This window comes from Aquarana catesbeiana, linkage group LG03 (genome assembly GCF_042186555.1).
Source record: "Aquarana catesbeiana isolate 2022-GZ linkage group LG03, ASM4218655v1, whole genome shotgun sequence".
NCBI classification, from domain to species: domain Eukaryota; kingdom Metazoa; phylum Chordata; class Amphibia; order Anura; family Ranidae; genus Aquarana; species Aquarana catesbeiana.
This window is the reverse complement of record NC_133326.1, coordinates 587,325,250-587,351,732: the sequence shown is the minus strand read 5'-3', so window position 1 is coordinate 587,351,732 and position 26,483 is coordinate 587,325,250. Positions and strand designations below refer to the sequence as shown.

The 26,483-nt window shown below is 42.5% G+C and overlaps 1 protein-coding gene and 1 pseudogene across 3 annotated transcripts in view; both read right to left on the bottom strand.

Moving 5' to 3' along the window:
- Positions 1-26,483, bottom strand: part of SLC23A2 (solute carrier family 23 member 2) — a 308,554-nt gene that overhangs the window by 251,388 nt on the left and 30,683 nt on the right. The window lies entirely within an intron of this gene.
- On the bottom strand, positions 19,917-20,020 carry LOC141135980 (U2 spliceosomal RNA; annotated as a pseudogene).

Sequence of the window (26,483 nt, the reverse complement as noted above, 5' to 3'; positions counted from 1 at the left end):
CAGGAAGGGAGGGTGGATGAGTCATAAGAGGGCCAATGAGAGCTGCAGAGCTGGAGGTGTGCCTCTGTGTAAATTCAGGAAGTGAACAGGCAGCAGCTTCAGCTGCCCACAATTAAAATGGATGCAGCCAGACTAAGTGGAAGGAGATTTCTGCAGTATATTTGGAAAGTACAGAATCACAATATATATATATAAAATAATATGCAAAGTGGTTGGAGGGAAGCTTCAGAATGGCAAAGATGTCTTTATTATAAATTATGTGAGCAGACTGCAGTTCCTCTTTAAGATCACAATCTCAATTTTTAACGCTTAATCGTGCAGCTCTATTGTCCACACCAGTGGATACTGAAAATTACACCATGAAGCATTAGGATAATGAAAATACCAATCCACCCGACTCCCTCTTCAACAGCACCACTGCTCTTCTCATTGGTCCCTCAGATTGTCTCCCCCAGCTCTCCTGACTCCCTGGGTTTTCGTGGCTCACTCAGCCTTTCAGTTGTAGCACACCGCTCACAGGCCCACTCCATGGCCTCTCGAAAGGTGTTCTCCTGACACCTCAGGCTCTCTTTTCTGAGATCTCCAAATTCCCTCAGTCTCCTGGACTTACTCAGTCTTTCCGGCTCTCTCAGTCTCCCAAACTCACTTAGCTACCTCAACTTTCCCACTCATATGACTCCTATGGCCATAGAATCTCTCCATCAGCATGGAGTGCTGTCTCTTGAGTTCAGCTCCTCTGTCTCTAACAAGAGCATATATGGCCAGGCCTTGCACACTTATACAGCCTGCAGGTCTCCAGTAAGGCCTGGACACAGGACTGAAGGCTTTGTCCCAGCCAAGACTCTTTGAAGCCTTCAGACTCTGGACCCTGATCCGGAATTACAAAAAACTCAGAGAAAAACCTGAAAGCCCAGTCTTCTCCACTTAAATACAACCCTTAAGATCCCCGCACTCACATCCTGTGCAAACTCTATGTCGCTTTTCCCTATACTCATACAGTGGCAGGGCCTAGCACTGTCATATTATAATGTGGCAAGAGAAAAACTGCCCCAAGCTCTACCGCTATTTAGTATAATTGGTGTGTAGAGTAGTCGGTGCTCTGGCTAATTAAGCTCACAAAAGATCCATAGAAAGTACAGGCCGGCAACTTGACAGCTTCTCCATAGAAAATATTTATTTAAGCATTACAGCAGTAACATCATCCAAAAATCTCGTCAGCATTTTTGGATGATGTTACTGCTGTAATGCTTAAATAAACATTTTCTATGGAGAAGCTGTCAAGTTGCCGGCCTGTACTTTCTATGGATATTATAATGTGTGAGTTGAGTTCTGTGGCGCAGGCAGTGTGAAAAGTAAACATTCCCATGTGCTTGTCAGGGTCACTTCAAAGCCCAATTGTAGTTTTGTTTAAAACGAAATAGAAACATTGATGGGTACAGTTGCTATTCTGTGTGGTTATAAATCAAATAACATTTTATAGAATTACTCTGCTGGAAGCAGCGAACAGATTGCACAACTACTAACATTGTAAGATATTGCATAACAGGAAAACACCATTTATATGAATTAAAGTTTGAATTTGTATAACAAATTGTACATGACACAAACACACATCACTTTTTAGTAACAAAATATGCAAGAGCATTACCTTAGTAATTATCCACCTCTCCATAAAATATAATGTTAAAGTGATGTTTGCCCTTTGTTACGCCAAATACCCTGAAAACTAAATATATGGGTATAGACTGGACATCCCCAAACCAACCCACTGCTGCTCAATGGAAACTTCGGTTCAATAACATGACTTAGGGCACTTTCACACTGGTGCGGGGGGCATCGGTGGTAAAGCGCCGCTATTTTTAGCGCCATTTTAGTGGCGCAATTTTAACCCCCTGCTAGCGGCCGATAAAGGGTTAAAACGCGTCTGCCTCTCCTCCCCTTGCTTCTCCCGTCTGTGTGGTTTCCACGACGATGGGGATTATTTGCGTGCGCATCTACATGTTGACGCATGCACACTGGGAGCGGCGGACCCGATGGCGTTGATACCCGGCACGGGCCGGCCACTGACGTCTTCCTGGTTGGAGGCTTATAAAGGCAGCTTTGGCTGCCTTTAGTGGAACGGCTCACACCCGGGAATGCTCGCTTTGACAAACACAACCTAAGGTAAGCCCTTTGAGGAAGAACTGACGGCCCAAGTCCCTGGCTCACAGGGCGCTTGAGGTGGACTCTTTCCTCCATGCTGACTACTTATAGTGAATACTTACTATCTTGTTTCCACTCTGTTCTTTTTAGATCAAACTGGCCACTGTTCAACTCACAAGTCAACTATACTGCTGTTATCTTGCTCCCTCTTGTCTGGGCTTTATTAACCCAGTTTTGCGAGCCAATACAGTGTGCTGTCATTCCCGGGTGCCAGATTTAACCAAGGATATTATAGGGTGGGTACCATCCAGCTTTACTCCTTGCACACTATTTTGGTTTGTCCCACCTCCACTTTATTCCCCTGGCAATGTCTTATCACTACTGTTCCATTCAGCTCCTCTTCATTCTTTTTTCCTCGCTTCCCTTTTCTCCATTCCCTCCCCCTCTCCCTTCCCCCTCCTACCCTGCACCCCCCTCCCTCGCACTCCTTTTCTCCTCCCCCCTTTTTCTTCCTTTTCCCCCCTTCCTCCTTCCCCTCCCCCTTTCTCCCTCCCCTCCTGCCTTTTCCTGTTCCCTATTTCTCCCCTGTTCTTTTCTTTTACTTTTCTTTTCTTTGTCTCAATTCCCGTGTGTGTGCTCGAGTGTGGATCCCACATCACCGTTACATATAGATCCTCTTTTTATACAATTCTAGCCAGCTCCATGTTTATTGCCTCCCGTGTCCACCCGGTGTGAGACACCTCAGGGTGTCTCAATAGCTGTTTGATGCCCTCTTTGGGTTTCCATTGGTGAGTTACATTGTTTTTCATTAAACTCCATCAATTTTGTTTCATATGGTAGCTTAGCCATAATTAAGGTGAAAAATCTGTGTAATATCTATGTAACTATGAGACCATATCTGTCTATTTTTAGATGCTCTGGTTGACACCTCCTGAAGAAGCGACACATGTCGCAAAACTTGTTGAGGAATCATCTCTACCTGCATCAATTTGTTCCCATCCATCAGATGGGTTTTAGAGCATATAATTGTTAATCCAATGCTACTTTCTACAACAATTCTTCCATTTGTCTTGTTGTGATTGTATTTTATGTATATTCTCCAATAAATGTATATTTTTTAATATAATATTACTCGTTTCCAATTACTGGGTACCGAGATAGTCCTTTCATCACCACAGATGTTACTGGGTATCATTGTTTGGAGTAGCCCAAGTTAACCCGCCCCTCTCTCTACAAACTTAATTAGGATGATGGTACCCACCCCTACCTGTACTTCACATACCAAGTGAGGCATCACACAATTTAACTTATGTGCTTGTCAGGGTCACTTCAAAGCCCAAATTGTAGTTTTGTTTAAAACTAAATAGAAACATTGATGGGTACAGTTGCTATTCTGTGTGGTTATAAGTCGAATAAAACTTTATAGAATTACTCTGCTGGAAGCAGCAAACAGATTGCACAACTTCTAACATTGTAAGATATTGCATAACAGGAAAACACCATTTATATGAATTAAAGTTTGAATTTGTATAACAAATTGTAGATGACACAAACACACATCACTTTTTAGTAACACAATATGCAAGAGCATTACCTTAGTGGAGACCTGCTAGCTGCTGGTAGCATAAGTTATCCACCTCTCCATAAAATGTAATGTTAAAGTGATGTTTGCCCTTTGTTACCCCAAATACCCAGAATAACTAAATATATGGGTATAGACTGGACATCCCCAAACCAACCCACTGCTGCTCAATGGAAACTTCAGTTCAATAACAGGACTTACACTGGGGCAGGGGGGGGCCCATCGGTGGTAAAGCACCGCTATTTCTAGCGGCGCTGTTTTAGGGGCGCTTTTAACCCTCCGCTGGCAGCCGAAAAAGGGTTAAACGCGTCTGCAAATCGCCGCTGTCGAAGGAGCGTTTTAGGAGCGGTGTATTCGTCGCTCCCGCAACACCCCAAAGATGCTGCTTGCAGGACTTTTTTCCCGTCCTGCAATCGCACCACTCCAATGTGAAAGCACTCGGGATTTCATACTGGGTTAGCAAGGGGGGCGTTTTTCAGGCGCTATTTTTAGCCCTTTAGCACCTGAAAAATGCCTCAGTGTGAAAGTAGCTTTAATGACTCTCTCTTGGTGAGCAAACTTCTTGAGTCATAATTTTATTTATATCTTCATTGTCTTATCGGTTATTAGCAGTTCAGGTGGAGACAACACTTTCAGAAGTCAGATCCACTTTCAAAGGCTGCAAAGGCAGAAAAAACTCAAAAGGAGCAGTAAAGGCACCAGTGTACAAGACGATAATGATTAAGGAAAATGTGTTGTCCCCAGGGCAAGATGTTCCTCTAAGTTGCTCATAAAGGAAACTGTGACTTTGCTCCATTACACTGCAGGATGGTAGGAAGAGGTGTTTGGAATCAAGAGTACAGTGAGGGGAAAAATGTATTTGATCCCCTACTGATTTTGTACGTTTGCCCACTGACAAAGAAATAATCAGTCTATAATTTTAATGGTAGGTTTATTTTAACAGTGAGAGACAGAATAACAAAAATATCCAAAAAAACTCATTTAAAAAAAAAAGTTATAAATTGATTTGCGTTTTAATAAGTGAAATAAGTATTTGACCCCTTCCTGAAACACGACTTAGTACTTGGTGGCAAAACCCTGATTGGCAATCACAGAGGTCAGACGTTTCTTGTAATTGGCCACAAGGCTTGCTTGCACACATCTCAGGATGGATTTTGTCCCACTCCTCTTTGCAGATCCTCTCCAAACCATTAAGGTTTCGAGGCTTCAGCTCCCTCCACATATTTTCTATGGGATTAAGGTCTGGAGACTGGCTAGGCCACTCCAGGACCCTAATGTGCTGTTTCTTGAGCCACTCCTTTGTTGCCTTGGCCGTGTGTTTTGGGTCATTATCATGCTGGAATAGCCATCCATGACCCATTTTCAATGTCCTGGCTGAGGGAAGGAAGTTCTCATCCAAGATTTGAATGTACATGGCCCCATTCATTGTCTCTCTGATGCGGTGAAGTTGTCTTGTCCCCATAGCAGAAAAACATCCCCAAAGCATAATGTTTCCACTTCCATGTTTGTTTGGCGGTGGGGATGGTGTTCTTGGGGTCAAGCATCACATGTTGGGTATCAGTTTACTTGGAGTAACATTAACTTTCACAATATAAAAAAAAATTGGGCTAACTTTACTGCTGTCTTATTTTTTTGTTCAAAAAAAGTGTATTTTCTCCAAAAAAAAAAAAAAAAAAAAAAAAAAAAAAAAGTGTGCTTGTAAGACCGCTGCGCAAATACGGTGTTACAGAAAGTATTGCAACGACCGCCATTTTATTCTCTAGGGCAGGGATATGCAATTAGCGGACCTCCAGCTGCTGCAGAACTACAAATCCCATGAGGCATAGCAAGACTCTGACAGCCACAAGCATGACACCCAGAGGCATGATGGGACTTGTAGTTTTGCAACAGCTGGAGGTCCGCTAATTGCATATTCTTCCTCTAGGGTGTTAGAAAAAAATATATATAATGTTTGGGGGTTCCAAGTAATTTTCTAGCAAAAAAAAATGATTTTAACTTGGAAACACCGAGTCTGGAAAAATAGGCCCGGTCTTTAGGTGGTTAAAGCAAAATCAAACCTTCAATTTAAATAGCATAGCATGTCTCTTTTGCAATAAGGCACACTTACCTGCCTGCAGTCTTCTACTGAATGTACACTGAGCTGCACATGTGCAGATCAGCCTGCATTTTCAAGACACGGCAGCTAAGCCAGAATGAATGACTCCCATGTGCATGCACGTCATTCCCCACTGGTTAATCAAGAGCCTAAAAGCCTGGCGTGTGAAAAAGTAGCCCAGGGAGAAGATGAAGATGACAATGGCTGGTGAGGTATTTAACCTGTCGCATTGGTGGAGGTTGGAAGTGAGTATCTTGCAGAGTTTAGCTCCGCTTTAGAAGCTGATAGATTACTATGCATGGCTGTTTGATTCATTCTGCTCCAGTTTTAGTAACCCCCCCAGTGCTCCCGAAATCCTATTTCATGTATTACACTGCCCCCGTCTCTCAAAAAAAAAAAAAAAGAATATTTTTTTTTCTTCACCATTTTTTTTTTAAGAGCCAAAGTATATAGGTCCTTTTGCAGTGCCCTATTTGATATCGAAATACATTTTAATATAGTGGATAAGCAGAAGTAAATTTTTCAGGATATACTCATTAGTACGTAAAAAAATAAACATAAATAAGATTTTTGACTATCTGTTAAGTATTAGAGGCAAACAATACAAGACTAAATAATCACTCTTAAACACATTACTTGGTGCATCTTTTACCTACTGCAATCATGTACTGACATATTCCATATCTACAGACATTTTATGAGGTGGAATATGTGGTTCTTGCTGAGACTGGGGGTGCGGAAGGCTAGGCACGCACATTCTTTACAAAATACAAAGACAATGACATCAATCAAGTGATGGACTAAAAAAGATAATTCACAAGAATAAAATGGAGGTGGTCTTTGTTTAATGCTGATGCTAGTTGCCTGGCTGATGCTAACTGACTTCAGTACAAGTCACTAATCTTCAACCATGAGGACAGGATCGGTTGGGGTTTCAGAGGTCACTCACTCTGGGTAGGGTTATACTGGCCTGCTGCACTTTAGCTAAAAGCGTAGCTAATCCTCGCTTTTAGTGCGGGTTAGCTGCTCCTTCGCATAAACTTCAATTATGTCCCGGGGTCTTGGTTTGCTTATAGAAAGCGCACCAAAACTGATGCATGCAGTTTTGGAGCACTTTCTGGTAGGGCACCAAACTGCGGGACATATTAGAAGTCTATAGGAAAGCGCAGCTAACCCTCGGCTTTCGTGCGGGTGCCTTGACCAAAGAACCGTGGCGCAGTATTAAACCGCCCTTACAGTGGACCCTGAATTAACATGCAAGGTTTACGTTATTAACAGCACACTATCTCCTAAAAATACTTATTAAACAAAAAGAATAAATAAAGCACCCAAAAAAAACAACTTTTCATCAAAATTATTGCTTGGTTCCTAGGTTCTGGATGAGCCATTGATGCCACCTCTTTTTACAGGACACATGGGTCTCAAGATACCGTAGGAATGTGCAGGAGAGCACGACTGTTCCTGAAAGCGAGGTCCATGGCTCAATACAAAACTATCTGGTAGCCCTGCATTTCTTGCATGAAAAGTTTATTTTAAATGGGGAAAAATACATCCATGAGAATAAGGCTGCATTCACACCTGAGCGTAGCGTTTTTGAGCGTTTCTTCCGGCGTTTTGTTGCGCGTTTTCATGCAGTGTTGTCTGGCGTTTTTGAGCTTTGGCATTTTTTTTTATTAGCCAATAGGAAAAATGATCATCTGTTTCATCATTTGTTGCTATGTTGTTAGATTTTGTCATCTGCTTCCTGCTCCAAAAATGCCCAAATCTGCCCAATTCGCGCGACAAAAAAGGGTCCAGAACTTGTTTGAGCTTCGGGCGTAGGGCTTCAGGCGACTTGGAGTGGAGATGTGAACCATCTCCATAGAGAATAATGGATTTTTTCCCCTCAAGCGTTTTGTAGCTTCAGGCGCTCAGGTGTGAATGGGCTCTAAGAGTTTCTCCAAGAAGATGAGGAAGGCAGGATGCTCTTCCCTGCCTACCTTGTGCATATACCTTAGTGCCTTGCAGACACTGCAATTAAAGTCCTCTCCTGCAAACTGCTACATTCTCTGAACTAACCATGAACCTTTTTCCAGTCACCGCTCAGGCAGACTGAAAAGCCTGAAAATGCAGAACGAAAAAGTAGTTCTACAAATAACACTTAAGCCGGGATGCTCAACTTTTGTCGTCATGGTAACACTTTGTCAAGTGCTTGCTTGTATAAAGCAGTTTATCTCTATACACCCTTCTGGTGCCAGCTGACCCTTTGTTGGATCAGGAGGGCATGGCACTGCTGGGAGGGGGGGTCAGGAGGGCATGGTACTGCTTGGGGGGGGGTCAGGAGGGCATGGCACTGCTGGGAGGGGGGGGTCAGGAGGACATGGTACTGCTTTGGGGGGGGTCAAGAGGGCATGGCACTGCTGGGAGGGGGGGGGTGTCAGGAGGGCACGGCACTGGGAGTTTAGAAGAGTATGGTATTGAGGGGTTAGGAGAGAATGGTAATGGTGGATCAGGAAAGTACAGAAGTTATCAGATGCAGGGTGGCATAGGGAAGCTGCCGTGGCCTATCTACATGTTCTGGAACTGACCAACACTGCTGGCCCTCCATTCTTGTCCATCCCACAAGCACCTTGGATGGATCAGAGAGGAGGGGGCAGTGGGGATGAGCACACTACACTAAGGACTCAGGGGAAGAACTTGAGTGTGTTCAGACAAGAGCCTGAACCCACCTGAGGTATTATGGAGGCTCTCTCTGCCCTGCAGCCATACATATATACGTAAGCCCAGGATTGGCTGAACGTGCATCTGCGGTGCTCTGAGGTCAGGACTCTGCAGAAACATTCCCATAGACACACTCCTAAACCTTGTGGACAGCCTTCCCAGAAGAGTTGAAGCTGCAAAGGATGGGCCGACTCAATACTGAACCCTACAGACTAAGACTGTGATGCCATTAAAGTTTGTGTGTGTAAAGGCAGGCGTCCCAATACTTTTGGATATATAGTGTATTTTTGTGCAGCCTCAATCCCTTGTTTGGACTTTGATTGTGCTCACTGAGAGTTCCTAGTAGACCAACTAGAAACTGCAGGAGTGAGCTCCCAACCATGCGGGTCCTACAAAAGCCAATTACAGTAATAACATGAGCAGGAAACCAATGAAAAGCCTCTAAATTATACATTTTAAGGCCTCATGCATACTTTTTTCCCCCTCCTCTGGACGCCTTGCTTCAGCGGTGAAAAAAGCAGTGTTAAAAACACACCTAAAGCCACATTTCGCTTGGGCATTCATTAGAGCTGCACAATTCTGGATAAAATGAGAAACTATTTTTTTTTGCTTAGAACAAAGATCACGATTGTCTCACGATTCTCACAGCGTAACATCATCTCTCAATTATACAAAACAATTGGGCTAACTTTGCGTTCTTTTTTTTTTTAATTCATTGAAGTGTATTTTTTTGCGAAAAATTTGTGTTTGAAAGACCGCTGCACAAATACAGTGTGACCATGTTATTCTCTGGAGTATACAAATAAAGTAATTTTCTAGCAAAAAATACAAGTGTCATAAAAAGGTTTAGTCTTTAAAGTGGAGTTCCACCCACAAGTGTAACTCCCGCTTATTACCTTCCACTTTTGGCACCTTTGGGGGGGGGCAAGGAACCTGTTTTTGACAGGTCCCTGTCCCCACTTCCAGGAGAACTAAGCCAATGCTTAGTTCGGGTCTCGGATCTAGTAACCCGGAAGTGATGTCATGACACCACTTCCCAGATTACTGGCATCTTAAAAAGGTGCCAGTTTTGAAAAATATAAAGTGTTCAAAAACGGAGATCTTGATGTCTTGAATACTTTCAAGTGCAGAGGAGGGGTTTGGGGTCTTATAGACCCCCGATCCCTCCATAAAGAGTACCTGTCACTGTCTCTCAGGCCGATAGCACACAATATTGGCTATCGGCCTGAGAGGTGGCCAAAATATCGGTATCGTATCGGCACCGAAAAAACGATATTGGTCGGTCCCTAGTACAAAGACCCCCAAATGACCCCTTTTTGGATAGTAGACATTCCACCAAGGTATTTAGTAAGAGGCATGGTGAGTTTTTTTGAAGTTGTCATTTTTTCCCACAATTCTTTGCAAAATTAAGATTTTCTTTTTTTCACAAAACTTTCATAATAACAAGTTATTTCTCACACACAGCATATGCATACTTGCAATTACACCCCAAAATAAATTCTACTACTCCTCCTGAGTATGGAGATACCACATGTGTGAGATTTTTACACAGCCTGGCCACATACAGAGGTCCAACATGCAGGGTGCACCATCAGGCGTTCTAGGGACACGAATTACACATCTAAATTTCTTGACTACCTCTTAAACTTTTGAAAGCCCTGGAGCACCAGGACAATGGAAACATCCAAAAATGACCCCATTTTGTAAAGCGAAACACCCCAACGTATAACCTATTGAGGTATAATGAGTCTTTTGAACATGTCATTTTTTTCCACAAGTTTTTGGAAAACGTAGAGAGAAAATGAAAAAAAAAATTATATATAAACGAAGGGACACGTTCTCCAATGCAATTATATTTACTGAATCTTCAAATCATCAAAGTCGTCATGTACATCAATTGCAGTTGGCTGCATTGGAGAACGTGTCCCTTCGTTTATGTTAATGGATATCGGTGGAGAACAGGGAGTCCACCTTGACACCATTCCAGTCTAACAGCAAGGACAAAGAAAAGGCAGTAACCCACCCAAAGTTTGAATATATATATATATATATATATATATATATATATATATATATATTATACACACACACACACACACACACACACACACAGTATCTCACAAAAGTGAGTACACCCCTCACATTTTTGTAAATATTTTATGATATATTTTCATGTGACAACACTGAAGAAATGACACTTTGCTACAATGTAAAGTAGTGAGTGTACAGCTTGTATAACAGTGTAAATTTGCTGTCCCCTCAAAATAACTCAACACACAGCCATTAATGCCATTAAACCGCTGCCAACAAAAGTGAGTACACCCCTAAGTGAAGGTGTCCAAATTGGGCCCAAAGTGTCAATATTTTGTGTGGCCACAATTATTTTCCAGCACTGCCTTAACCCTCATGGGCATGGAGTTCACCAGACCTTCACAGGTTGCCACTGGAGTCCTCTTCCAATCCTCCATGACGATGTCACGGAGCTGGTGGATGTTAGAAACCTTGTGCTCCTCCAACTTCCATTTGAGGATGCCCCACAGAGGCTCAATGGGGTTTAGGTCTGGAGACATGCTTGGCCAGTCCACCTCCTTTACCCTCAGCTTCTTTAGGAAGGCAGTGATCGTCTTGGCAGTGTGTTTGGGGTCATTATGTTGGAATACTGCCCTGCGGCCCAGTCCCTGAAGAGAGGGCATTATGCTCTGCTTCAGTATGTCACAGTACATGTTGGCATTCAAGGTTCTCTCAATGAACTGTAGCTCCCCAGTGCTGGTGTTCTGCCGAGAAAGGTCCCCCAACGGCTAGTGTCTGCCCTGTACTGCCCAGGTGCAGCGCTTGTGCAGTACTGAGGACAAAGGAGACGCTGAAAGTCTCCGAACATGAACAGCTGTTCATCAGCTGTACACAGCGCCTGCGCAATTAACACTACATTGTGCCGCGCACTCCCGATGTTCGGGCGGGTCCTTAAGTTGTTTAAACACGCCCCGCAAAGATCCTCTCCTTTGAGAAATACACCCCCATCGTATGAGCTCTGGCCATCTTCCGTATGCATCCGCCCCTACACCCGCCCCTTGCAGAGTTGTACGAGCATCGGGAGCATGTGTCACAATGTAGTGTTAATTGCGCATGCGCCGTGTACAACTCATGAACAGCTGTTCATGTTCGGAGACTTTCGGCATCTCCTTTGTCCTCCATACTGCACAAGCGCTGCGCAGTACAGGGCGGACACTATCCGATGGGGGAAAGTTCTCGACAGGACACCGGCAGCACTCATGCAGCCCCAGACCATGACACTCCCACCACCATGCTTGACTGTAGGCAAGACACACTTGTCTTTGTACTCCTCACCTGGTTTCCGCCACACATGCTTGACACCATCTGAACCAAATAAATTTATCTTGGCCTCATCAGACCACAGGACATGGTTCCAGTAATCCATGTCCTTAGTCTGCTTGTCTTCAGCAAACTGTTTGCAGGCTTTCTTGTGCATCACCTTTAGAAGAGGTTTCCTTCTGGGACGACAGCCATGCAGACTAATTTGATGCAGTGTACGGCGTATAGTCTGAGCACTGACAGGTTGACCCCCCACCCCTTCAACCTCTGCAGCAATGCTGGCAGCACTCATACGTCTACTTCCCAAAGACAACCTCTGGGTATGACACTGAGCACAAGCACGTAACTTCTTTGGTCGACCATGTCGAGGCTTGTTCTGAGTGGAACCTGTCCTGTTAAACCACTGTATGGTCTTGGCCACCATGTTCCAGCTCAGTTTCAGGACACCGGGGAGGGAAAATGACTAATTGGGCCCAATTTGGACATTTTCACTTAGGGGTTAGGGGGTGTACTCACTTTTGTTGCCAGCGGCTTAGACATACATTATATATATATATATATTTATTTATAAACAAAAGTTGTCCCTTTTAAGATATTTCTAACAAATAGCATGTGCATAGCAAAATTACACCCCAAAATACATTCTGCTACTCCTCCTGAGTATGGTGATACCACATGTGTGAGACTTCCACATACAGAGGCCCAGCTTGCAGGGAGCACCACATCAGGTGTTCTAGGAGCATAAATTACACATCTAATTTGACTACCTATTACACTTTTGTGAGACACTGATGGGCACTACAGCGGCATGGATATGGCAAGGATGAGAACTGATGTGGCATGGAGGAGTACTGATGTGGCATGGATGTGGCACGGATGATCGCTGATGTAGCACGGATGTTCGCCGATGTGGCACGGATGAGGAATGAATGAGGCATGGATAAGCCATGGATGAGTATGACTGGGCATGGATGAGCATGGATGGAGCTAGGTTGAAACATGGCTGAGCAAGGATGGGGCATGGCTGGGCAAAGACCAGCGTTGTGGGCACTTCAGATCCAGCCTACAGCCCTGCTACACCTGGCTCCTTCCTCTCCTCGCACACTGTACCAATCAGTGCGAGGGGAGGAGCTGAACCAGATATGCTCCGAGCTGTTGATAACTGATTGCTCCTTCATTGGATGGAGCGATCATGTGGTAAAAGGCTGCTGTCATTGGCCCTTCACCCCGTTCCATGGCGCGCCGGGTTCTCATTTACAGTACTCATTTACAGTACTCATTGACAGACTGAAGTTCATTCCCTTGATCTAAACCAAATGATACTTTGTTTATAGTTATCTCCTAGCATTGACAATGTTGATAAACATTTGCCAACTGAATGAGCAGAGAACGGCTCTACACTTGTTACATGAATGAATCGTGGAAATGCTGGATTAAGAGCCCATTCACACAGGGGCAACACGACTTCCAGCGCGACTTTCGGAGGCAACTTGGACACGACTTGAGTATGAATCACAGCACGACTTGGAGCAACTTACAACACAACTTGAAGTCGCCTCCAGGACAGGGAACTTTACAAGTGAGATGCCTAGTGTGCACGAGGACTTATAGGGGCAACTCCAGCTGGCTGTAAAAGTATAGGAATCAAAGATGCAACTAATTTTCAAATCTTATTGGGCTCAACTGAAAATAAGTCACTTAAAAAAAATCCTTTTAATTTTACGTTAGCTTTGTAAACCCATACATTTCAAATGGTTCTAAAATCTGGAAGTGTCATTTTAATTAAGAAAGGAGTTTTTGAAGCAAGTGTATAACTGCCTTCCATTCAGATTTACAAATACCTGCACAAATATGTATAAGTGCCTGTCAAACACTCGTCAAGTAAACAAAGCCCCAGGCCGCACAGTGTGTACAACACAGTACCTCTATGATTAAAGTGGAGGGCCACCCTGAAAAAAAAAATTTCACCAAAAATCCTAAAAAAAAAAAAAAAAAAATTTGAAAAAAAAATAATTTTTTTTTAAACTTACCTGAACCCTTGTTGCTAGGCAGTCTTCCTAATCTGCCTGTTCCTATTCTGCAGCATCTTCTGCTTCTAGCTGAGCGGCCCTGTTGCCTTCTGGGAACTGTGTGTGTTCCCAGAAAACCACGGGGCCATTCACAGATCGCCGCGCCGCTCGCGCGTGCGCAGTAGGAAACTGGCAGTGAAGCTGCAAGGCTCCACTGCCTGTTTCCCTTACCTAGGATGGCGGTGCCGGGACCCGAGAGCCGAGGGATGGGTCGGCCTCGGGTGGCTGACATCGCGGGCACCCAGGACAGGTAAATCTACTTATTTAAAGTCAGCAGCTACAGTGTTTGTAGCTGCTGACTTAAATTTTTTTTTTTAGCTGGCCAGTATCCCACTTTAAGCCCAATATGGGTGAAATGCGTCAGCGGGCATGGTCAACAGACAGAAACTGCAGCTGAAGCCTGTACTTTCACTTTCAGACGTGGCTGTTGACCTGGAGCTTTGTATTGCTGTGGGTAGACAGAGTGGGATCTGCTCCTTCAGGGACCAGAACCTGGAGTGAATAAATGAAAAAATGTTTGGGTTACTCGGTGCTATTTCCTTGGCAATTTTGATCATTCGTTTACGACCATTTAACATTCAACTAGTTCAGGAGGGAATGGTTTTGTGCATAGTGATACCCAGATTGGTCTTACACCATTTTTCTTTACCTCTGTCCTGGGTGTTACTAAAAACAGGACCCTGCATTCACTATATCTGGTCTCCCACAGTACACAAAACACGGAAATTCAATTATTTTAGTAAATATAAACAGCTAAATACTTTTTCTCATTAGCAGTTAGAGCAGTCTTGTGACTTCTATCAGTGTCCGGCTGAGCATTGGTTATGGTTAAAGCTTGGAGGAGGAATTTTCATTCTCCTCTGAATGCCCTATGAGGCTGCAGGACCCCTGACAACAAACTGAGTATGTGCAGAGTGCACCCAAGGCTCTGTTCTATCAGCAGATGGACTGAGGACAGTAAAAGAAGGGGAGGATCAAAGAAGACAGAAGTAAAAAGCCTTTTTTACACAATGCACGGGATTAACCCCTTAGGTTCCACAGTGAGTATAACAAACATGCATATACAGACTGATTTTACGGTTGTGGGTTTAGTAAAACTTTCACCCTACCCCCCTCCCGCTCTTTTCTTCTTGCGATTTTATTTTTATGATCAGTCTCTCTTCTCTTATGCCTCATAGTCAGGACTGGATTAAAGTGGAAGTAAACCCCCCTATCTTTAATAGACAAGGAAGCTGCCATCTTGGCCTTGTTTTAATCTACAACTGTCATGATGCTGCACATGTGATCAGTTATGACACCAGCCATTGGATGGTTTGAAACGTTTGGTTGAGAGCACAACCAATGGGAGTGTTACATTTCGGGCATGTGCTGGAAATGTAACTGTTTTTTTAAACTGCTAAATGGATGGGTTTACTTCTGCTTTAATAGCATAGGATAGCTTTTGCAAACAACTATTTTTTTCCTAGACAACACACAACTTGCGGAATTATACAAAAGGTCAGACTGAAATGAAAATGGCTGGTGTAGATGGAAGTCCCAATCGGTTGTGGACCTCAATGGTTATACTTTATCACTTCTGTCCTAAGGTAGAATCTTTTTTTATATGTTGCACAGAAATGTATACCTCTGATTTTTTTGTGTAGGCACTTGTGTATTTTTCAGTTTCAATAAGTTTTTTTTTTTTTAAGAAATTGCCAACCAAAAAACATGTAAACATCCTACATATTTTCACATTACCACAAGCTTTCTTTTAAAAAGTGGATGTGGGAAGAAAAAGCATTATTCACTTATCACAATGCTGCAGAATAATACTGACAGAAAAATGCATTAGAACGCACAGCAATAATTACAGCTAATCATCCTCAATAATAACGAAAATTATTTAAGTAACTGTGTGCCTGAATTCCAAGTCTGATGACTGTACCAGAGCAATAAATTGAATTAGAAACAAGCAGGCTATACACTAGAAGAATTTCATTCAAAATGTTTTGTTTTAGGACACACACATATACTTTTTTGTCAATCACCTATCATTAGCCAAAGCAACACTTCCTGTCAGAACTCGAAGGCCCCTTTCACACAGGTGGAACAATCTAGTCCGCCTGTCATTTTTTTTTTAGAAGGACCCGATCGCACCATCCATCGCCCTCTATGGAGCGGCATGTGTCCATTGACACCTGATCCTATCTACTAAAAACAGATGGGGGGCGATCTGTTCCCCAACCCTCTAGCAGATCGGAGGGCTTTCAGGTCTAAATGGACAGGTTTTTTGTTTTTTTCTTAAAGCCTATGGCATGCATAACACACCCAAAAAACTTCACCCGTTGCCAAAAAAATGTGCACACACATAAAGAGTGAAACACAAAAAAGAGCAAAATGGGTACATAAGTGTGCCTTGCCCTGAATCCCCCGGGGCGTTAGGCTCCAGACAGGGACAAGGGTACTTACAATTGGTCCTTCGGGCCGAAACCAGATGAACCCCGTTCTCTGGAGGGCCTGCCGAAACAGACCCACCCAAGTACTAGGTGAGGCTCCCCCAAAGGGAGACCCCATGAGAGAGGGTGAACCAAGCCAAAAGGTTTATTATCCACCCCCTCCCAAGACTTTCAGGGCTGGCCCGAGGACCTGCAACCCTACTCATCACACAGTGCAACAAACCGTGTACAAACATAAAAATACAAAAAGTGACAAACATAGGCTTAATAAATAAAATAAAGTGGGGAAGGAATAAGTGAAGAGGAGAGTGAAAAAGTGGCCATTGTGTAAAACAATGACCAGGCCCTCCGGCCAGGAATAAAAAATTCCTCTGGTCCCAGCCAAAAGGCCTAGCCCAAGAGGCAGGTTTTAAAAAAGCGTGTTCTATGGTGCAGTGACCGTGGTGCCTCAAACCAAAGTGACTCTCACAGTGATTTTTTGGCACCCCTGAACTGCCACTCCAGGGGCACATACTCCATAGGCTTTCAGGACCAACCTTGACCAACGACCCAGATCACAGCCGCCCCCACTTCAGGCAGAAAGGCATGAAGTTCAGGGAGCTTGGTGAGAGCCCTTTACCATCAGGCTCCACCGTCACTCCCATCACTCCTTCCTAATTACATTCGGGAAATACTAACTACTCCCCCCCCTCAAAAAGGGGAGTAATGCCAGCCATACACGGTTCAAATTTCGTAAGAATTTTCTTTCGAAAATCGTATGAAAGAATTTTTGTATGAATTTCGCACCATTAGTGGGCTGCAACAACAGCCGATTTTCGTGCGGCAATCAAATTTGAGGAATCGGACATGTTGGAAATTTTTAGAAAAACAAACGATTTTCTAATCAATGATGGGAGAATCATGCGAGAAATGTAATAAGAAAAGAAAATTTACGGAGAGAAAAGAAGATTCCCGGCCACGAAAATTATTTTCTGTAGCAACATGCGGTGAAATTGAAGGTCTGGTCGGCCGAATTTGGAAAATCAATGGTGGCATCATCGGATCACAAAAAAAAAAAAAAAAAACGAACATTCTGATTTTGAAAAGAAAATTAGTTCGAAATTCGACCCTGTATGGCCTGCTTAAGTGTTTTCTCCCGAATAACTGTCTGTAGCTAGAAAAAAAAAGATATAAATATATGTGGCGCTACCTGTTCTAGAATTAAAAAGATGAAAAAAATAGGTCTGCAAAATGAGTGATAAAAAGAAGACCTCACAGTATTACGTGCAGGGGTCAAATAAGTGACACTAATCCAAGTGTGCCCAACAATGTATTTCTAAGTAAAATAACCTAACTCATCAATCACAAAATAATTGTGACCCAATATCCAGCATAATGTATGAGCTCCTAATACAAACTAAATTACATGTAAATTGTGAACTCCTTAGTCATAAAAAACAAAAAAAAAGCATGTTATGTGAACTCTTAATGTAAATGCAATGTGATACACAAACTGTAATCACTGGGTGTGTGGTAATTAAATTAATGACATAATCTTTAAAAGGATGTACAAAATAAGGTAAAGAAAACCCACTATTCAAAGTGCATAATGTATCTCAAACAATGGTGAACCATCAAAATGGGCAATAATGGGTGAATAATAATAATTAACATATACCTAAAATATAAAATATGGTGATGAACTGCAGAATTAAACAATATCCAAGTGTAGACTAGTAATCACCACACAAAAAATGACAATAAGAATACTATAAAGTGCAAGTGCAAAAAATAGATATAAAACCAATTAAAGATGTGTAAATGAGCTGAAGAAAAAAAGTGTCCAAAAAAAACACGCAAAGTACAGTTCAAAGAAGAAAATAAAAGTTAAAATGGTAGCGTGTGACTCCTAATATCCGCCCGGTGTGAGTCTTCTGAAGGGGATGAGCAAAGTGCAAGTGCAATAACCCGAACTAGTATGACAATCGGTGTCCACTGGTGTGCTTATTATTCCACTTGGATTCCGGAGTGCGCTGATCGTTTTCCCCAGCCTCTCACCTATAGTTGCGGCCCCCTGACGCCAGGGAGGAGTCAGGTGCCGCTGCTTCCGGGTACGGCTGAACTCGGAAGCTTCTTTTTACTCTGTGGAACGCATGTTAATTTTATGTAAGTTGCTACTATTTTTAGTAATAAAATTTTATAATTACTACACTATGGAGCCATCCTCTCTCTTTCCGCTATCCACCTGAATCTTTTTGAGGACATTGAGGCTATTCACTGACTGCAGGAGATTGATGTATTGAAATCATTGTATGCTGTGTCCCTGGAGGCTGCGACCAAGACCTGAAGCTCATCCCCGTTTCACTGTTCCACCATCCGTGGATACAGGTTAAATTCGGCCCATGGGGGGCCGCAACTACGGGTGAGAGGCTGGGGGAAACGATCAGCGCACTCCGGAATCCAAGTGGAATAATAAGCACACCAGTGGACACCGATTGTCATACTAGTTCGGGTTATTACACTTGCACTTTGCTCATCCCCTTCAGAAGACTCACACCAGGCGGATATTAGGAGTCACACGCTACCATTTTCACTTAATTTTCGTCTTTGAACTGCACTTTGCGTGGTTTTTTGGACACTTTTTTTCTTCAGCTCATTTACACATCTTTAATTGGTTTTAAATCTATTTTTTGCACTTGCACTTTATGGTATTCTTATTGTCATTTTTTGTGTGGCGATTACTAGTCTACACTTGGATATTGTTTAATTCTGCAGTTCATCACCATATTTTATATTTTAGGTATATGTTTATTATTATCATTCACCCATTATTGCCCATTTTGATGGTTCACCATTGTTTGAGATACATTATGCACTTTGAATAGTGTTTTTTTTTTACCTTATTTTGTACATCCTTCTAAAGATTATGTCATTAATTTAATTACCACACACCCAGTGATTACAGTTTGTGTATCACATTACATTTACATTAAGAGTTCACATGCTTTTTTTGTTTTTTTATGACTAAGGAGTTCACAATTCACATGTAATTTAGTTTGTATTAGGAGCTCAGACATTATGCTGGATATTGGGTCACAATTATTTTGTGATTGATGAGTTAGGTTATTTTACTTAATATACATTGTTGTGCACACTTGGATTAGCGTCACTTATTTGACCCCTGCACGTAATACTGTGAGGTCTTCTTTTTATCACTCATTTTGCAGACCTATTTTTTTCATCTTTTTAATTCTAGAACAGGTAGCGCCACATATATTTATATCTTTTTTTCCATTGGGTTATGTGAGTACCTTTTATGTTGGCAGCTTCCCGGTGTCTTTTATTAGCTGGGTTTGCGCACTAGTTATTGCCTGTTACCTGCTTTGTCTGTAGCTAGAGCTACCACAATCTAGGCCAGAAGGCCAGGGACCCGACACTCCAGCCAGACCCAGATGCAGCACCCATCCTCACCAGGAGCACCCTTCCGGATGGCTCAGACTCAACCATCGGCCAGCCCCCAGTATCTGTCGGGCAGCTTGGCATAGTCCCTGCTGAAACCGCCTTTACAGGCACTATAACGCCATTGGAATTGCTGGCCCTCCCCAACGAGAGTAGCACAGCACCTCCTCTGGAAACTGAGAAGAACAGATACTACACTTGATCTTAGCCAAAAGGCCGAGGTCTAAATGGACAGGGTTTTTTTTTTTTTGTTTTTTTTTTTATTGAAAGCCTATGGCGTGCATAACACATCCAAAAAACTTCACCCGGACTAAATGGACAAGTGGCCTGTTTACATCCGACCGCACATAGAGGACGGCGGGTTGTGTCTGCTCTGCATAGGTGGAGTGGAGTGGACACAGACAAGTCATCTGCCTGCTCAGTGAGGATCAGCAGAGAGAGATGCCACACTGAGCAGGCGGAGTCTGCCCCATGTAAAAAGGAGCCTAAAGTTGTGGTTTCATTCCAAAATTTTTGTTTCAAGACCATTCAATCGATTTTTGGAACTGGATGGAAATTTTTACCTTGAACAAACAAATTCCTAACAATAACAATGAGGTTTTTGTTTGGGAAATTACATTCATTCAAAAATAGAATGTTAAAAGCAAACTACATTTTTAAGTACTTTTAAACATTTACCTAGTCTAGTCATCAAATGTACAAAGAATTTTCATACGAATGTCCATACAAATATTCAAAGGTTTGTGTGAAAGTATAGCCAGCTTTACTGCTTGACCAACAATGAGTTGCACGATTGTTATGCTGTCCCATAATCCCATAGAAAATATGTGGAGGGAGCTGAAGGTTCGAGTTACCAAACGTCAGCCTCTAAACCTTAATGACTTGGAGAGAATCTGCAAAGAGGAGAGGGGCAAAATGCCTCCTGAGATGTGTGCAAACCTGGTGGCCAACTACAAGAAACATCTGACCCCTCTATGATTGCCAACAAGGGTTTTGCCACCAAGTACTAAGTCATGTTTTGCAAAGGGGTCAAATACTTATTTCACTCATTAAAATGTAAATCAATTTATAACTTTTCTGAAATGCATTTTTCTGGATATCTTTGTTGTTATTCTGTCTCTCCTTGTTAAAATAAACCTACCAATAAAATTATAGACTGATAATTTCTCTGTCAGTGAGCAAACTTACAAAATCAGCAGGGGATCAAATACTTTTTTCCCTCACAGTATGCTGCTGTGCTTTGCATTGCAACAAAAATTATCCTATTTAGCAAGCAGTAGTATTGCCCACTGAACACAACTCATTCAATTGAATAGGGGCTGCTAGTGCAGGGTTTGAAGGATTAAAGTGTTACTAAACCCACAACAGTAAAATCAGTCTGTATATGCAGTAAAGCATGCTTGTTATAATCACAGTGGAACCTAAGGAACCTAAAGGATTAATCATCTGCGTTGTGTAAAAAGGCTGTTTGATCCTGTCTTCTCTGTTCCTCCCCCTCTAACACAGTCCACCTTCATCTCCTGATAAAACAGAGGGGACAAGCTGCACATGCTCAGTTTGGTGTGTATTGCTAGAGAGGTTTTTTTTTTTTCTTGGGAGGGTGTATGTGATCAGCACTGGGCCAATCAGCACTATCCAGACAGAGGGTCAGGGGTCCTGCAGCCTGATAGAACAGTCAAAGCAGAATGAAAACTCCTACAAGCTTTACACAGTTTTGTGTACTGTGGAAGACCAGATAAAGTGAATGCAGGGTGCTGGGTTTAGTAACACTTTAGTAACACTTTAATACAAGCAGTGAGGAGGCCCCGTTTTAGCCCTGTCCAATGTGGATTGCTCTGGAGAGGGCACCACATTTGTAAACAAGGCCTTAGGGAGTGATATGCAAAAAAACAAAAGGATATTGATTGGAAGAAAGCCAACTTGGAGAGGTATGGCTGGGGTTTGTCAAAGGGGCATGCCTAACCATAAGAGGTGGTCACAAAAATATGGGCCCGTATTCAAGAAGGCCACTGCAATCCACACTGACCAAGGGTCAGAAACTGATTATACAAAGAAAAACAATTGAATGCCATTAATTTGGCACATTTACATTTGTCTGAAATTGGGCCTGTCATTTTCACCTACCATCAGCTTTTTTCAAATTAATGTTCATTAAGGATCTATACCAGGGGTCTCCAAACTTTCTAAACAAAGGGCCAGTTTTTTTGTTCGTCAGACTTTGGGGGGTGGACTGTGCCCATTGGAAGTAGAAAACATGCTGGCATCAGTGGGCGTAAGCAATGCCTCATCTTTGGTAACAGTGGGGGGGGACTTTGCCCCTTTGTTGGTGTCAGAGGATAAAATATTGTCCCAAGGGTTAGATAAAAGCATGCAAAAGGGCTGCACCAGGCCCTCGGGTCACCATTTGGAGACCACTGATCTATACCTTTTTTTTTTTTAGAAAGTCAAATTTTTTTTAAAAAAATGAGCCCTTTGGATCTATTAAAGCGGGGTTCCACCCAAATTTTGAACATTATCTCTATGCATTCTCTTCCTTGCCTAGATGCTGACATGCTGTGTAAAAAAATTTAAATCGCCATAATTACCTTTTTTTTCTAATCTTCTTAGCACTTCCTGGTTTTCCTCCCATGGGAGTAGGCGTGTTTCTAGCCTCTCCTAGACCTCCCACAGTCCCCTGGGAGCTAGTCTCAGGCTTCCCAGCATGCATTGTGCAACAGCGTCATCACAACATCTCGGTGAATGCTGGGAGCACAGCATTCACCGCATCCAGGAAATACATGCTTGTGGGCTTCAAATGCCCACAATGAAGATGGAAACCGCCTTCAGTGAATTTTATAAGTTATTCTTTACAACGAAATCGGACACCACAGGCGGACTTATTACACAGAACATGTGAGTAGATAATCATGAGAATAAAAGTTTGTGAATGAACTCCAAAAAAAAAAAAAAAACAATAGATAGGTGGACCCCCGCTTTAAGAAGAGAGAAAAAAAAAAAAAATAGGGGGGGTTCGTCGTTGGATGGACAAATGTTAATCGGATTTGGATAGACACTTTTTCAAGATTGAATGGATTCAGAGCAAGGAGATGAAACACTTGCTGACCGGCTCACGCCGATATACGTTGGCAGAATGGCACCGCTATCAAATTTAGAGGCCAAAATGCCCAGACAGAGGTACACTAGTGAAGAGGCCTACATGTTGCTGAACATGACAGATGAGAGCGAAGGAGAAGCCGCCTCACTGGCAGATTCAGGCTCAGTATACGAACCAGTAGACAGCAGCGGCACTCTGACAGCTCTGATGATGGAGTAGTGGTCCTTGCTAAGGTCAGGCATACCCGACCCCGTTCTTCTGTTGTTGAGGTGCAAGAACCGCAGGGCTCTCGTATGGAGCAGAGAGCCAGTACTAGTGCCACTCATCCTTCTGGTGAATTGGCAAGCACTAGCGGCCTAGTACACCCTGGTACACACTGCAGTATCACATGGTGACGTGGCAAGTCCCATAAGTGCAGTTCAAGCTGGTGCGGTGGCTAGCACAAGTAGTGTCCCGCAGCCACCAAGAAGACAAAAGACAGGCCCGTCGAGCCCATAGTGCCCTTCCTGTAGAATATGCCAACCCGGATTGGGAGCCCACCACTTCTGCAGCACCCGTACTTCCCCCATTCACTGGCCAACCCCGGAATTCAGGTGGAAACAGTTGAATTTACGTTACTTGATTTTTATTCACTGTTTTTCACGGAAGATCTCTACACATCTATTGTGGACCAAAGCAATTAGCCGCTAGACTGATTTTTCAAGCAGTGGGAGGGAACGTCCCCGTCCCCCCCCGCCATCTTCCATCGTTTTCTCGGGCTCTCCTGTCCCACCAGGGAACCCGAGAATGCAGCCGGTGGTTCCGCCAGCTGACCATAGAGCTGATCCAAGACCAGAACGGCTGCAATCAGCTCTATGGCCTAAGAAACCGGAAGCTATGAGCTTTGTGTGACTTCTGTTTCGCCGGATATAAACAGCGTCATTGGGAAATTATCTTATTACACCGATCTTGGTGTGGTCAGATGCTTTGAGGACAGAGGAAAGATCTAGAGTCTAATAAACCCAATTTTTTTTTCTAAAAGAGTACCTGTCATTACCTTTTGCAATCATAAGAGATATTTCATTTCGTGTGATAACCATAAAAAAAATAAATAAATAAATGAAAGGAACAGTGTAAAAGTAAAACAAAAACACCCCTGTCCCCCCCGCAAGCGTCGGTCTGGCGTCAAATGTAAACAGCAATTGCACCATGCATGTGAGGTTTCACCGCGAAGGTCAGATCGAGGACAGTAATTTTAGCAGTAGACCTCCTCTGTAAATCTAAAGTGGTAACCTGTAAAGGCTTTTAAAGGCTTTTTAAAATGTATGTAGTTTGTCGCCGCTGCACGGTTGTGCACAATTTTAAAGCGTGTCGTGTTTGGTATCCATGTACTCAGCATAAGATCATCTTTTATATTTTACCAAACATTTGGGCAATACAGTGTGTTTTAGTGCATTAAAATAAAAAAATAAAAAAAGTTTTGTTAAAAAAAAAAAAAAATTGCGTTTGAAAAATCGCTGCGCAAATACTGTGTGAAAAAAAAAAATTGCAACACCCACCATTTTAATCTGTAGGGCCTTGGCTTTAAAATATATATATATATATATATATATATATATATATATATATATATATATATATATAGTTTGGGGGTTCAAAGTCATTTTCTTGCAAAAAAAAAAATGTTTTCATGTAAACAAAAAGTGTCAGAAAGGGCTTTGTCTTCAAGTGGTTAGAAGAGTGGGTGATGTGTGACATAAGCTTCTAAATGTTGTGCATAAAATACCAGAACAGTTAAAAAAAAACCCAAAGGACCCCTTTTTGGAAAGTAGACACCCCAAGCTATTTGCCGATAGGCATGTTGAGTCCATTGAATATTTTATATTTTGCCACAAATTTTTTTTTTTCACAAAATTGTCACTAAATGATATTCTGCTCACACATGACATGGGTTTATGTAGAATTACACCACAGAATATATTCTGCTGCTTCTCCTGAGTACGGGGATACCACATGTGTGGGACTTTTTTGGGAGCCTAGACGCGTACGGGGCCCCCGAAAACCAAGCACCCGCCTTCAGGATTTCTAAGGGCGTAAAATTTTTGATTTCCCTCTTCACTGCCTATCACAGTTTCGGAGGCCATGGAATGCCAAGATAGCACAACCCCCCCCCCCCTCCCAAATGACCCCATTTTGGAAAGTAGACACCCCAAGCTATTTGTTGTGAGGCATGTCGAGTCCATGGAATATTTTATATTTGGCACAAAACAACCTTTTTTTTTTTTTTTTTTTTTGCACAAAGTTGTCACTAAATGATATATTGCTCGAACTTGCCATGGGCATATGTGGAATTACACCCCAAAATACATTCTGCTGCTTCTCCTGAGTACGGGGATACCACATGTGTGAGACTTTTTGGGAGCCTAGCCGTGTACGGGACCCCGAAAACCAATCACTGCCTTCAGGATTTCTAAGGGCGTAAATTTTTGATTTCACTCCTCACTGCCTATCACAGTTTCGGAGGCCCTGAAATGTCAAGTTAGCACAACCCCCCCCCAAATGACCCCATTTTGGAAAGTAGACAGCTCAAGGTATTTGCCAAGAGGCATGGTGAGTATTTTGCAGATCTCATTTGTTTTTGAAAATGAAGGAAAGGAAAATAAATTTTTTAATTTTTATTTTTTTCAATTATCAAAACTTTGTGACAAAAAGCGAGATCGGGGGGGGGGGGGGGGGGGTGGGGGGGGGGGGGTTGTGCTATCTTGACATTTCAGGGCCTCCGAAACTGTGATAGGCAGTGAGGAGTGAAATCACCCATTTTATGATCGGTTTTCGGGGTCCTGTACACGGCTAGGCTCCCAAAAAGTCCCACACATGTGGTAATCCCGTAATCAGGAGAAGCAACAGAATGTATTTTGGGGTGTAATTTCACATATGCCTATGGCATGTGTGAGCAATATATCATGTCACTGACAACATTGAAAAATTAAAAAAAAAAAAAATAAAATAAAACAACAAAAAAAAAAAAAATTCAATACTCAACATGCCTCTAAGCAAATTCCTTGGGGTGTCTACTTTCCAAAATGGGGTCATTTGGGGGGGGGGGGGGGTTGTACTGCCCTGTCATTATAGCACCTCAAGAAATGACATAGGCAGTCAAACTAAAAGCTGCGTAAATTCCAGAAAATGTACCCTAGTTTGTAGACGCTACAACTTTTGCGCAAACCAATAAATATACGTTTATTTTATTTTTATTTATCCCGAGACATGTGGCTGAATGCATTTTTGGCCTAAATGTATGACTAAAATTTAGTTTATTGTAATTTTTTTTTATAACAAAAAAAGTAGAAAATATACTTTTTTTTCAAAATTTTCAGTATTTTTACATTTATAATCACAAAATATAAAAAACTCAGAGGTGATCAAATACCACCAAAAGAAAGCTCTTTTTGTGGGAATAAAAAGGATGCAAATTTTGTTTGGGTACAACATTGCATGACCGCGCAATTATCAGTTAAAGCGACGCAGTGCCAAATGGTAAAAAGTGCTCTGGTCAGGAAGGAGATAAAACCTTCCAGGGCTGAAGTGGTTAAATAAACTGAGATCTACAAAGGAATTC